The sequence below is a fragment of the Echinops telfairi genome, unplaced genomic scaffold, assembly GCF_000313985.2.
Source record: "Echinops telfairi isolate 266 unplaced genomic scaffold, ASM31398v2 ScPeMD7_1;HRSCAF=3_0, whole genome shotgun sequence".
Taxonomy (NCBI): Eukaryota; Metazoa; Chordata; class Mammalia; order Afrosoricida; family Tenrecidae; genus Echinops; species Echinops telfairi.
Genome location: NW_022103896.1, coordinates 57,489,486 through 57,500,964, shown reverse-complemented (window position 1 = coordinate 57,500,964; position 11,479 = coordinate 57,489,486). Strand labels below are relative to the sequence as shown.

At 38.4% G+C, this 11,479-nt stretch overlaps 1 non-coding gene across 1 annotated transcript; it reads right to left on the bottom strand.

Annotated features, from left to right (window-relative positions):
- Positions 1-5,510: 5,510 nt before the first annotated feature.
- On the bottom strand, positions 5,511-5,699 carry LOC115869097. The gene has a single exon (XR_004045995.1). It is a non-coding gene; the product is annotated as a U2 spliceosomal RNA (small nuclear RNA).
- Positions 5,700-11,479: the final 5,780 nt, after the last annotated feature.

The window sequence follows — 11,479 nt, the reverse complement described above, 5'->3', positions numbered from 1 at the left end:
CTATTCATAAATCTAATTTTAAAAGTATTCACTACACCTGAAAAAATTATCCAATAATATGTTTCAATCACAAATCACATTGAAGATCTCTTCCTTAGTGTAGACCAGGGTAGCAGAGTCTTGAGTCATCTTTAATAAGGTCATGTTTTTCAATTCCCCCAAAAGCCAGATGCTTTCTTCCTACTATTGAATATCTCAGTGGATATTGGATGCTAAGGTTTGCTAACAGGGAAAAATGAATGCTCAACACAGAGATTAATATTAATGACCCATTGCATTCAAGGTAATACATAGTAACATGGCTCCATTACTTTCATTCGCCATGTAATTCACTATAATGCAGCCTTAAAGGATAAATCCATTTAAAAATAATAGTTTATTGTGTTTTCAGTGAAGGTTTACAGAAGAGTTTAGATTCCCATTCAACAATTTCTATACAAGTTCAGTGATATGGGATGCATTCGTCACAATACATTAACATTCTCATTATTTCTGTGCTGATTATTCTGTTTCAAATAATCTTGTTTCCTTGGCCCCTTGTAGTCTCATCTTTGTTTTATAAATGATTGTTGGCTGTTTGGTTTTACATGCATAATTTTAAAAATTTACAGATGGGGGATATTCATTATTTTTGAGTCAATTTGTTATATGTTGACCTCAGGGTCAGTGCTGATGAATAGATGGTTTAAAGAGTACCTCGGGGCAAAAGTTTTGGAGAGTCCTTCCACAGCATGTAGCCCAGTAGTTCTGTTTTTCCTTTTTTGGGGTTTGTTTTCTTTTTAGAAATTTTGGTGTCTGCTGTATACTTTTCCCATTACATCAGGATCTATCTATTGTGGTCCTGAATAGAATTTTCAGTAGTGATAATCAGGCACCATCTAGTTCTTTTGGTGTCAGGGCAGATGCGGTCCTGGTTCCTGTGGATAGTTGTCCTGTAAACTAGTTTCTTCATTGCCTTTGATTTCCTTCTTCCTTTTTTGTTCCAGAGGTCCATGAGATTTTTAGAGTCTGTCTTTTTCATTTCATGCATATTCTAGACATAGAACTAGATTTAAATTTCGTTTTATCACAATGTACTCGTTGAGTTTGAATCACTTACTAGTAGAGTCTTAAAGTACGAACACCCTCAGCTCTGTGTTTCCCATATCCTGTTATTGTGATCTATACCTCGCTTCCTCTTCTATCAGTGTTTACTTTGGGGGCCTGGTTCCAGAAGAGATTAAGACAACTTAAAACTTTTATTTTACTTTATAGTACCATAGCTAACATTTTTCACTACTGTATTGACTATCAACTGTCGTACACTTTGCTCGCTCCTCTTGCTTTTTAAATGCGTTTCTCTTTGCCATGAACATAAGAAGAGGGCGTAAGCATGTCACCTTCAAAATAAGACTGCCTGGATGGAGATCTCCACTCAGTCACTTCCTGAAAACAAAACTCACTTCCATGAGTCATTTTTGACTCACAGCGACAGGCGCGCTACAGGACAGGGTAGACCTGCCCTGTGGTTTCTAACACGGTAAATCTTTACAGTAATAGACAGTTTCATTTTTTCTCTAGCAGAGCAGATGGCAGTTTTGAACTTCTGACCTTGTGGTTAGCCGCCCAACATATAACCCATTATGCCACCTAATTGTGGGAATATTAACTCTTCATTCTAAATCTTGATTTCTTCATCTGTAAGATTGAAATTGAGTGGAAGCCTAATGTCTTAGAATTTGAGATTTTAATGAAATAATAAACATAAAGTATCTGACACATAGTAAGTATCCAAAAAATGCCACTCATCCCTGTAATATGGTTACTGTTGTTACTATAAGTGATTGTGATTTTCAGAATTTCTAAGATTCCTGGATTTAACTATTTGGTGGACCTCTGGTAATTGTGCGATCCTGTGGGTGGTTTAAGAGAGGTTTTAACAAAACTGTCGTTTTGAATCACCATCTAGGCACTACCACTCTTTCCCCACTTAATATAATGCTCCAAGTGACAACTATGATAATCCTCTCACTACCTTTTTATATATACATTGTAAAAATTGTTGTCTTCCCCAAACTGAAACGATACCCAAAGCGACCATCCATTCCATTTTCCAGTTATAACACAAGCCCACTGCCACCAAGTCTATTCTCATTCATAGTGACATCATAGGATATCTGAGACTATACACTTGTACAAGAAGAGCAGACAGCCTCATCTTTCTCTGTGGACCAACTAGTGAGTTTGAACTTTTGACCCTGTGGTTGCCAGCTCAATGCCTAACCCACAGTGCCACAGCATAAAGCGAATATCCAGGCTCACTGCCATTGGGTGCATTCCGACTCACAGGCTGTAATCCCTCCAGGAGCTGAAATGAAAGCCTTGTCTTTGTCTCACAGCGTGGTTGGTGGTACTGTTGCATAAGCCACGTAAATTCATTGGTCCCACAAACAACGCAATCTACTTTATATGAGAGGGTCATCTCCCCAAACGGATTTTTTTCAAAGCTATATATTTACATTTTTTTACAAAACAACCTTAAAATGTTCAAAGTACTCTCCATTACACTTAATATATTTGTCAAATCTGTGATTCCAGTCTTGGAAACATTTTTTTAGATCAATTTATTGGAGGCTCTTACAACTCTTTTTACAATCATACATCGATTATATCAGACGTATTAGTACATGTATTGTCATTGTTCTTTCTTTTCTAGACATCTACTTTCTATTGAGCCCTTGGGATCAGCTCCTCCCCGCCCTCCCCCCACCCCTGTGGCCCTTTGATAGATTATAGATTGTTATTATTTTTCTATCTTACCGACTGCTGTCTCACTTCCCCTCTGGTTTCTGTTGTTCCTCCCCCTTAGGGGGGTGTGCTTATGTGTCATTCATTGTGATCGGTATCTCCGGCCTCCCTACCTCCCCCCACTTTCCCCTACCCTTTTGGTGTCCCTATTCCCATTCCTGTTCCTGGTTCCGTGTTGTCGTGAGTTGTATCTCTTGCCTATACCAATGTACATGTTCCGGTCCAGTCCAGAGTGGGAAGCAGCACTGGGGTCATGATAGTGGGGGGTGAAGAAACCTCAAGTAACCAGAGGTATATGGCATGATCCATTGGTGCTTTACTGCACACTGACTGACCCTGTGACCCCTCTGTGGGGGATGTTCTCTGTTGTCTACAGATGGGCTTTAGGTCTCCGCTCCAACATCCGTCATCCTCACCAACACATTTTTGTTTGGGAAACATTTTTCAAACTCATCTGCCTGGATGGCTGATGGCACCTCCCTCATTTTTTCTTAAACTCCTCTATGTTGTCAAATCACTATCCTTTCATTTCCCTTTTCATTTGCAGAAACAAAAAGAAGTGGCATAGAGTGAGGTCTGGTGAGTAAGATGAATGGGGCAAGAGGCATGCTGATTTTTGCCAAAAACTGACACATTGAGATGGCTGCATGAGCAGATGCATTTTTGTGGTGGCAAAACCAATTCCCTGTCTGCCACAAACCAGACCTTTTTGTTGCACATAGTTATGCCATGTTTTCAGAATCTCTAAATGGAAAGCTTGGTTAACAGTCTGACCTGGTGGAACGAACTCCAAATTCACCAAGAGTTGACATTTCCGTCTGTTCAGGAAGTTGACCGCTCATACATTTGAGTTTTCCCCACAGCACTGTCCTTTGAAGCTGTGTTCAACATCACAACAGTTTCTGTGGCATTTTTCCTGAGCAGGAAACAAAATATCACAGCCACATGCTGTTCTCTTAAATTGGCCATCACAAAAAATGAGGTTTGAGCAAAGCTGCTTTTATGAAAAAATTCAATGTGACCAGAGAGAACCATCCAAGCCGATGCCACTGAGTGCACTAACTCTGCTTGTTGCTTGATGCTCACCTCGTGGGGAAAATGCATACTACAAAAGATCCACCCAGAGGAGCTTTTAACCATTTTTTGGGGGAAGGAGGTACCCCTTCATATGAAATAATTGTCCCCAAACTATTTTATAGCAATGACATTTCCTCTGGACAATAGTATTATAAGATTCTGAGTAGCCTCTATGTGGTTTTGTGAAAATATGAGGTTCTTCCTGAAATTAAGTTGTAAACATGGAGTCTAGACAGAATATTTTGTTCATACTATTTAATTTACTTTTTTTCCTTAACCAGTCATTTTTTTCCAGAATTTTTAAGGTACAAAGTGTTTCATTACTTTGAAGGTTTTATATATGCATATACATATAGCTAATTTAGAGGAAAATTAGCAAATTAAAAAATGTCTAATTTTAATATTTGCAAGGTAAAGTGTTCTTTGTGTATATGTACATGTATGTATATTTTAAATAACAAATAAACAAATTTAGACCTGTAGTTATTCAGAATTTCTAGCTTATAACAGTTTTAAAAGCAATATTTTCCTCTCCCTTTACTTTACATGGAGAAAGAAAGACTGGGCGTTCTACTCCAATAAACAGCTACAGTCTAGGAAACCCACAGAGGGTCACCATGAAACAACATTACCGTGACGGCAATGAGTTTGGTTTTTATTTTTAATTACTTTTGTTGTTGTTGAGAATGTACCCAGAAAAATACACTCTATTACAATAATTCCTCTCTCTACATACCACTTAATGACACTGATTACATTCTTCCAGTTGTCACCATTCTCATCCTTTTCTGTGATTTTTCCTCCACCAGAAACATAAATTCATTGCCTATGGTTTTTACCTAACTTTTCAAGCTGTTTCAGTTTGATCCCATGTACCTAGTTCTTACAAGAGTCTCATGCTCGACAGATTCTTTTTGCTTACTAGTTGTGTGGTGTTAAGAGGTGTTGCCATCAGAGGACGTTTGGGTTTGAGATTTAAAGATAATCTCAGGGGAACTATTTCAGGGCGTTCACCCAGCCTTCATGGCTCCAGGAAGCCTGGGACGGTTTAGTGCGAGTTTTGATAGTTAAAATTTTCAAGAAATTTTATGTTTAACCTAAGTTGTCAAAAGTGTCCAAATCAATTTATCCCAAATATAACTTTGTCCTTTTGAATGTCTGTGAGATCCTTGCCGATGCTGGGACTTTGTGTTCTCTCTCTCATTGTCCATGACACTGCAGTTTTCTGTTTAATGTAACCATAGTGACGTCGTTGAATTCCATGTACCGATGTATTTGTTTTCTTTTTGTCACTTCCTTTTGCTCATCTTCCTTTTCTATCATTAGAAGTTTTATTTATTTTTTCTGTTGTTGGAAATATGCACAGCAATACATATACCACTTTGGGTTTCTGAATGTGCCGTCTAGGGACGCTGATTGCACTCTCACCCCCTTGTCTCTGTTGTTCTTTTCCATGCACATAATTCACTGCACCCTAAGGTTCTGCTGTCATCACTTTAACTCCATGTAGTTTTTGAAATTGTATTATGCTCAAGGAAGACTTTTTTTTTTACTAGTGAAGCCAAACTGCTGTTTGGTGTTAAGATTTCAGAGGATATTTTTGACTTAAGTTTTAAAGATAGCTCAGGGCAATCATTTCTTTCTTTCTTTCTTTCTTTTTTTGTGTCGTACTGCAATACCAGGCCGATGCTTGGAGTGGATGGAGCAAGCTCCTATTCCATCTCCCTGCTCCAAAAATCCATTAAATATGTTGTCCTTGGAGAGAGGACGGATCAGATATTAAACTGATAAGAATAGATACTATGCTTGATCTTGGCCAAAAGCCAAGAAGCAATGGGGCAATCATCCTAAGGATTCCTCTAACATACATGGCTCCAGAAAACTTGGAATCTATGAGAATTTGAAATTCTGTTTCAAATCCCCGGCCCCCCCCCCCCCAGGATCAGAATTGTTCTATGAAATCTTTGATCAAATATTCAGAAATGATCATCTGGAGCCATCTTGTTCTATTCTCTTGTCAAAAGAGGAGGCTATTCCTAACGGGACATACCAACCATTCCATACACCTGCTTTATTCCTGATGTCCCTTCTTTTCCTGTGGTTCTGGGTGAATGGAGACCGATTGTTGTGTGTTGGATAGTCACTTGCAAGCTTTTAAGATCCCAGGTACTGTGCATTGAACTAGGAATTACTGCTCTCTACTTTAAAAATTAATTTATATTTTAAAATCCCATCTTAAAATTCATTAATGGGTACTTTAGCCATGTTTTTCTGCACTACTTTTCAAATACTAATTATAAATATAATATATATATATATTAACTTATCACATAACAATTTCATGATTTTTGCACCATGTCAAAGATTCCTCTACACATGACTGACATCTGTCCCTTGCTCAGCCTCACAATACTTCTATGCTTACCTTGCTTACTGGTTAAAGCTGCCCTGAACATCCTATCTGCTTTGGAATTTTGCTGAGATTAGTCCTGAGTAGAATGATGATCAGTATGCTGAAGATGTGTTCTGAGTATACCACTTCTGATTTGAGGAACTCTACATTGGTAAGTCACATTTTAAACCTTAATAAGCTTACAATTAAGGAAAATCATATTGATTAAGACATTGATTAATTTATTTGAGGAGACACTATTTTAATTTTCTTAATCGGTGTTTCTACAGTTCTTTACTAACAATGTCTGTCAATAAATAATTATGAACACATTATATTTGCTGTGATTATAAACATCAGAGTCTGCAGTTTGAAAGTTTTGGAATTGCCTATTAACATTTACTTGTTTTGATTGTTTAGAATCCTGCTTTTTCAGAATCTACTAATGAGGCACTTAATGACAACAAAGTTATAATATAACTTCTTATAACAAGTTGAAATATGCATTCATTCACTAACAATATAAAAAGGAATAAGTTACATGTGGAATGCTAATTTTAAATCAGATTCTTAATTGAAATGAAAATGTTCACAGTTTCTTTGGGATATATCTGAAGAATGTGCTACATCCATTTTTTTCTCACTTTTTAGAGCACTCTTACAATTTAGACTTGGATCAAGGTGCGGCTGTACTAAAACCTAATTCCAGGCAGGTTTGATGACAAATAAGAAGCTTGATGAAAGTGTCTTTTTGAAATTAATGTGCTTGAAGATATTCAATCATCTAGCTGAACTGATAAATGGATAAGCAATAACATAGCAAAGACATGATTTGTGTTCCTGTCCAGAATTGTAACCTTTTACTTCCCTAATAAATGCCATAATAATGGAAAAAGTATTTGCTTGCAGCTTTATTTTGTGCAGAATAAAATAAAGAATAGTGGCAGTTTGGGTGAGTAGTGTTGGTGGTTTGAAACCATCAGTTGCCTTGCAGCGGAAAGATAAAGCTGTCTGTTCCCATAAACATTTCTATCTACAGAAACTCAGAATGGAGCAATTCTACTCTGTTCCCTAAGTTTGCGCCAACTTAGAATTGACTCCCTGCAGGGAATTTGCTTTGCTTATTGTTGTGTTTGTTAGGCGCCATCTGGTCAGTTCCCGAAACATAGTGACCTTGGGCACGACAGACTGAAACTCCACTTATCCTGCACCATCCTCACAATTGTGAGGACGCCCGAGCCTATGGTTGAAGCCACTGTGTTGATCCATCTCCTTGAGGCCCTTCCTTTGCTCACTGCCCCTCTATGTTACCAAGCATGATGTTCTTCTTCAGGGACTGGTCTCTCCTGACAACATGCCCGAAGCATGTACGAAGATGTCTTGCCATCTTTGCCTGTAAGAAGCACTCTGGCTCTACTTCTTCCTTCTGAGACACACCAGTTTTTACCTTTAGCAGTCCATGATATTTCAATAATCTCCAGCACCATAATATTAATGCATTAATTCTTTGGTCTTCCTTATTCAACGTCCAACTTTCAAAGGCATAGGAGGCGATGAAGAATACCATGGCTTGGGTCAGGTGAACCTTAGTCTTCAAAGTAACATGTTTGCTTTTCAATATGTTAAAGAGGCCTCATGCAGCAGATGTCACCTAATGCAACTTGTCTTTTTATCTCCTGGAAGGTGCTTCCATGTGCATCGATTGTGGGTCCAAGCAAGATAAAATCCTTGACAACGTCAATCTTTCCTCCATTTATCGTTATGTTATCTAGTGGTCTAGTAGTGGTCTTCTTCACATTGAGTCATAATCTATCCTGAAGGTTGAAATCCTGGATCTTCATCAGCAAGTGCTTCAAGTCTTCCTCACTTTCGGCATCAAGGTGTCATCTGCACATCACAGGCTGTTAACAAACCTTCCTCAAATACTTATGCCACGTTCTTCTTCACACAATCTAGCTTCTCTGATGATTTGGTCAGCATACAGATTAAATCATTGTGGTGAGAGGATACAACTCTGTTGCCTAGCTTTCCTGATTTTAAGTCATGGAGTATGCCCTTGTTCTGTGTACACAACTGCCCCTTGATCCATGTACAAGTTCTGTGTAAGCACAAAGTTGTATTCCAGAATTCCTCTCATGATTACCCATAGTTTGTTATGATCACACTGTCAAATGTCTAGGAATAGTCAATAAAACACAAATTAACATCAATCTGGTATTCTCTGCTTCGAGCCAAGATCCATGCGACATCAACAATAATATGTCTTGTTTCAGGTACTCTTCTGAATCTGGCCTGAGCCTCTGGGTCTCCCTGTACATGTATTGTTGCAAGGTCATCTTCAGCATGTGATCAGCACATTTTACGTGCAGGTGTTTTCAATGATATTGTTCTATTGTTTGAGCATTCTCTTGGGTCACCTTTCATTGGAATGAGCATAAATATAGATCTCTTCTAGTCATTTGGCCAAGTAGCTGTCTTCCACATTTCCTGGCACAGATGAAGAAGTGCTGTCAGTGCTTCATTAGGATGTTGAAACATTTAAAATGGAATAACATCAATTTCTGGAGCCTTGTTTTTGTAATACTTTCACTGCAGCTTGACCTTCTTCCTTCAGCACCATTGGTTCTTGCTCACATGCTATCTCCTGAAATGGTGTCATGTCAATTTGTTCTTTTTGGTACAGCGACTCTGTGTATGCTTTCAATCCTTTTTTGATGGTTCCAGAATCACTTACATTTTTGCCCAAAGAATCTTTCAAGATTGCAAGTCGAGGCTTGAATTATTTCTTTAGTTTTTGTTGTTTAAGATATGCTGATTTTGTCCTTTCTTTTTGGATTTCTAATTGTGGCTTTGCACATTTCATTATAATATTTTACTTTGTATCTTCCAGCTACCCTTTGAAATTTGCTGTTCAGCCCTTTGACTTCTTCATTTATTCCACTTGCTGGAGCTACTCTATAATCAAGAGCAAGCTTCAGAAGCACTTCTGACATCCACCTTGATCTTTTCTTTTTTCCGGATTCGTTAATGACTGCTTGCTTTCTTTAGAAATGATGGTCCTGATGTCTTTCCATGGCTAATCAGGTCTTCTATCATTAGTGTTTAATGCATCAAATCTGTTCTTGAGATGTTCTCCAAATTAAAATGAGATAGACTCAGATTGTATTTTGTCTCTGGTGGACTTGTTTACATTTTCTTCAGCTTTAAACTGAATTTACATATGAGAAATTGATGGTCTGTTCCATCCTGACCTGGGATTAGCTGCTGGTCTTGAGCTTCTCCATCATCTCTTTCCGCAGATGTCCATTTGATTTCTGTGTGTCCGATATAGAGCGGTTCATGTGCAGAGTTGCCTTTTGTGCCATTAAAGAAAATATTTGCTATGTCATTGGTCTTGCAAATTATGTCATGTGATCTCCAGCTTAATTTCTTTCATCATATTTCCCAGCTACTGTTCTTTCTTCTTTGTTTCCAACTTTTGCATTCCAAATGCCAATAATTATCAATGCCTCTTGATTGCATTTTTGACAATTTACAACTGAAGTCATTGATAGATTTTTAATTTCTTATTCGCTTTAGTGACTGATGTATGAATTTGAATAATAGTGGTAGTGATTGGATTTCCTTGCTAATCTATAATCATATGGCAGACGACATGGTACTTCTAGACTGATTTTGCAATGTCCTTTCTGAGAATGATTTTGTCATTTGAAGTTAAGATCATTAGCAGGTTTTACAGGTCTTTATTCTTACAGTGAGGCCTGCCTGATGAGCAAATATCTGAAGCTTTAATCCATTCATGCCATCATGACTGACTCCAGTCAGAGAAAGCAGCAACTCTTAAGTCACCTCTCCAGTGTCTCTGACTCAAGGGGACCATCCTCAGGAATGACCTCAGACGAGGTTCTGCTTCCGTTCATTAGGCCGTCAGTAGCTGACAATGTTTTGAAGCTATGCGTAAGGTTCTCAATGGCTACTTCCTTTGACGTGGGCAGTGAATCCCTTCTCCATTAGTCTGGAAGCTGCACTGAAACCTGTTTACTTTAAAATTTACATATAAATATGGGTTGTCCCTGATTTACCATGGGATTCTGGTCTGAAACCTCTATCATAAGTTGCTTGTGAGAATTAAGTATTTATAATCACAATGAGCTGTTCAGAATCACACACAGCTGAATCAAATGATCTGATCAACATCTTCCCCCACCTTCTCTTACCAGGTACACCAGGACAAAAGGAAGTACAGTTACTCTCTAGGGTCCCACCGATGTTTGTGGACCTTACAGAGACTAGACCTTGAGGTGCCATATCAAGGGAATCACTGTAGCACACTAATCATTTCCCATATAAAAAGAAAGGTCAGTTGCTGTGTTGAGTCAGTTTCCAATCTCATGTATGTCAGACTACTGGTTAGAGTTTTCAATAGCTGATGTTTCAGAAGTGGATGATGGACCTTTCTTAAGAGGTGCTTCTGGGTGGACTAGAACAACCAGTCTTTCTGTTAGCAGCCAAGCATGTTTATATTGTGGCACCCAAGGATTCAATTTCACATAGAAATAATAATTAATAGAAGTCACCTTTATTTGGGTAAGCTAGATCAAGGTTGGTAAATTAATTCTGTAAATACCTACATGGTAAATAATTTGAAAAAATTTTTAATTAAAAGATCATTTTATTTTTTTTAAATTTTTTTTTGGGGGGGGGTAATAGTCACTTTATTCCGAGTGTCATCTTTAGGCCAAGGCTGTTTTCCCTAAGCAAGGACGGTGTGACCAAGGGCATTTCTTTCCTGGCCCTTTAAAAGATCATTTTATTGGGGGCTCTTACAACTCTTTTTTATAAGGTTTTATTAGGGGCTCATACGACTCTTATCACAATCCATACATGCATCAATTTGTGTCAAGCACATTTGTATACTCATTGCCCTCATCATTCTCAAAGCATTTGCTTCTCCACCTAAGTCCCTGGCATCAGATCATCACTTTCCCCCCCTCCCTCCCCACTCCACCATACCTCATGAACCCCTGATAATTTATAAATTATTATTTTGTAATATCTTGCCCTGTCTGACATCTCCCTTCACCCACTTTTCTGTGGTCCGTCCCCAGGGAGGAAGTTATATGTAGATCCTTGTAATCGGTTCCCCCACTCTAACCCACCCTCCCTCCACCCTCTCAGAATCACCACTCACACCACTGGTCCTGAAGGGATCATCTGCCCTGG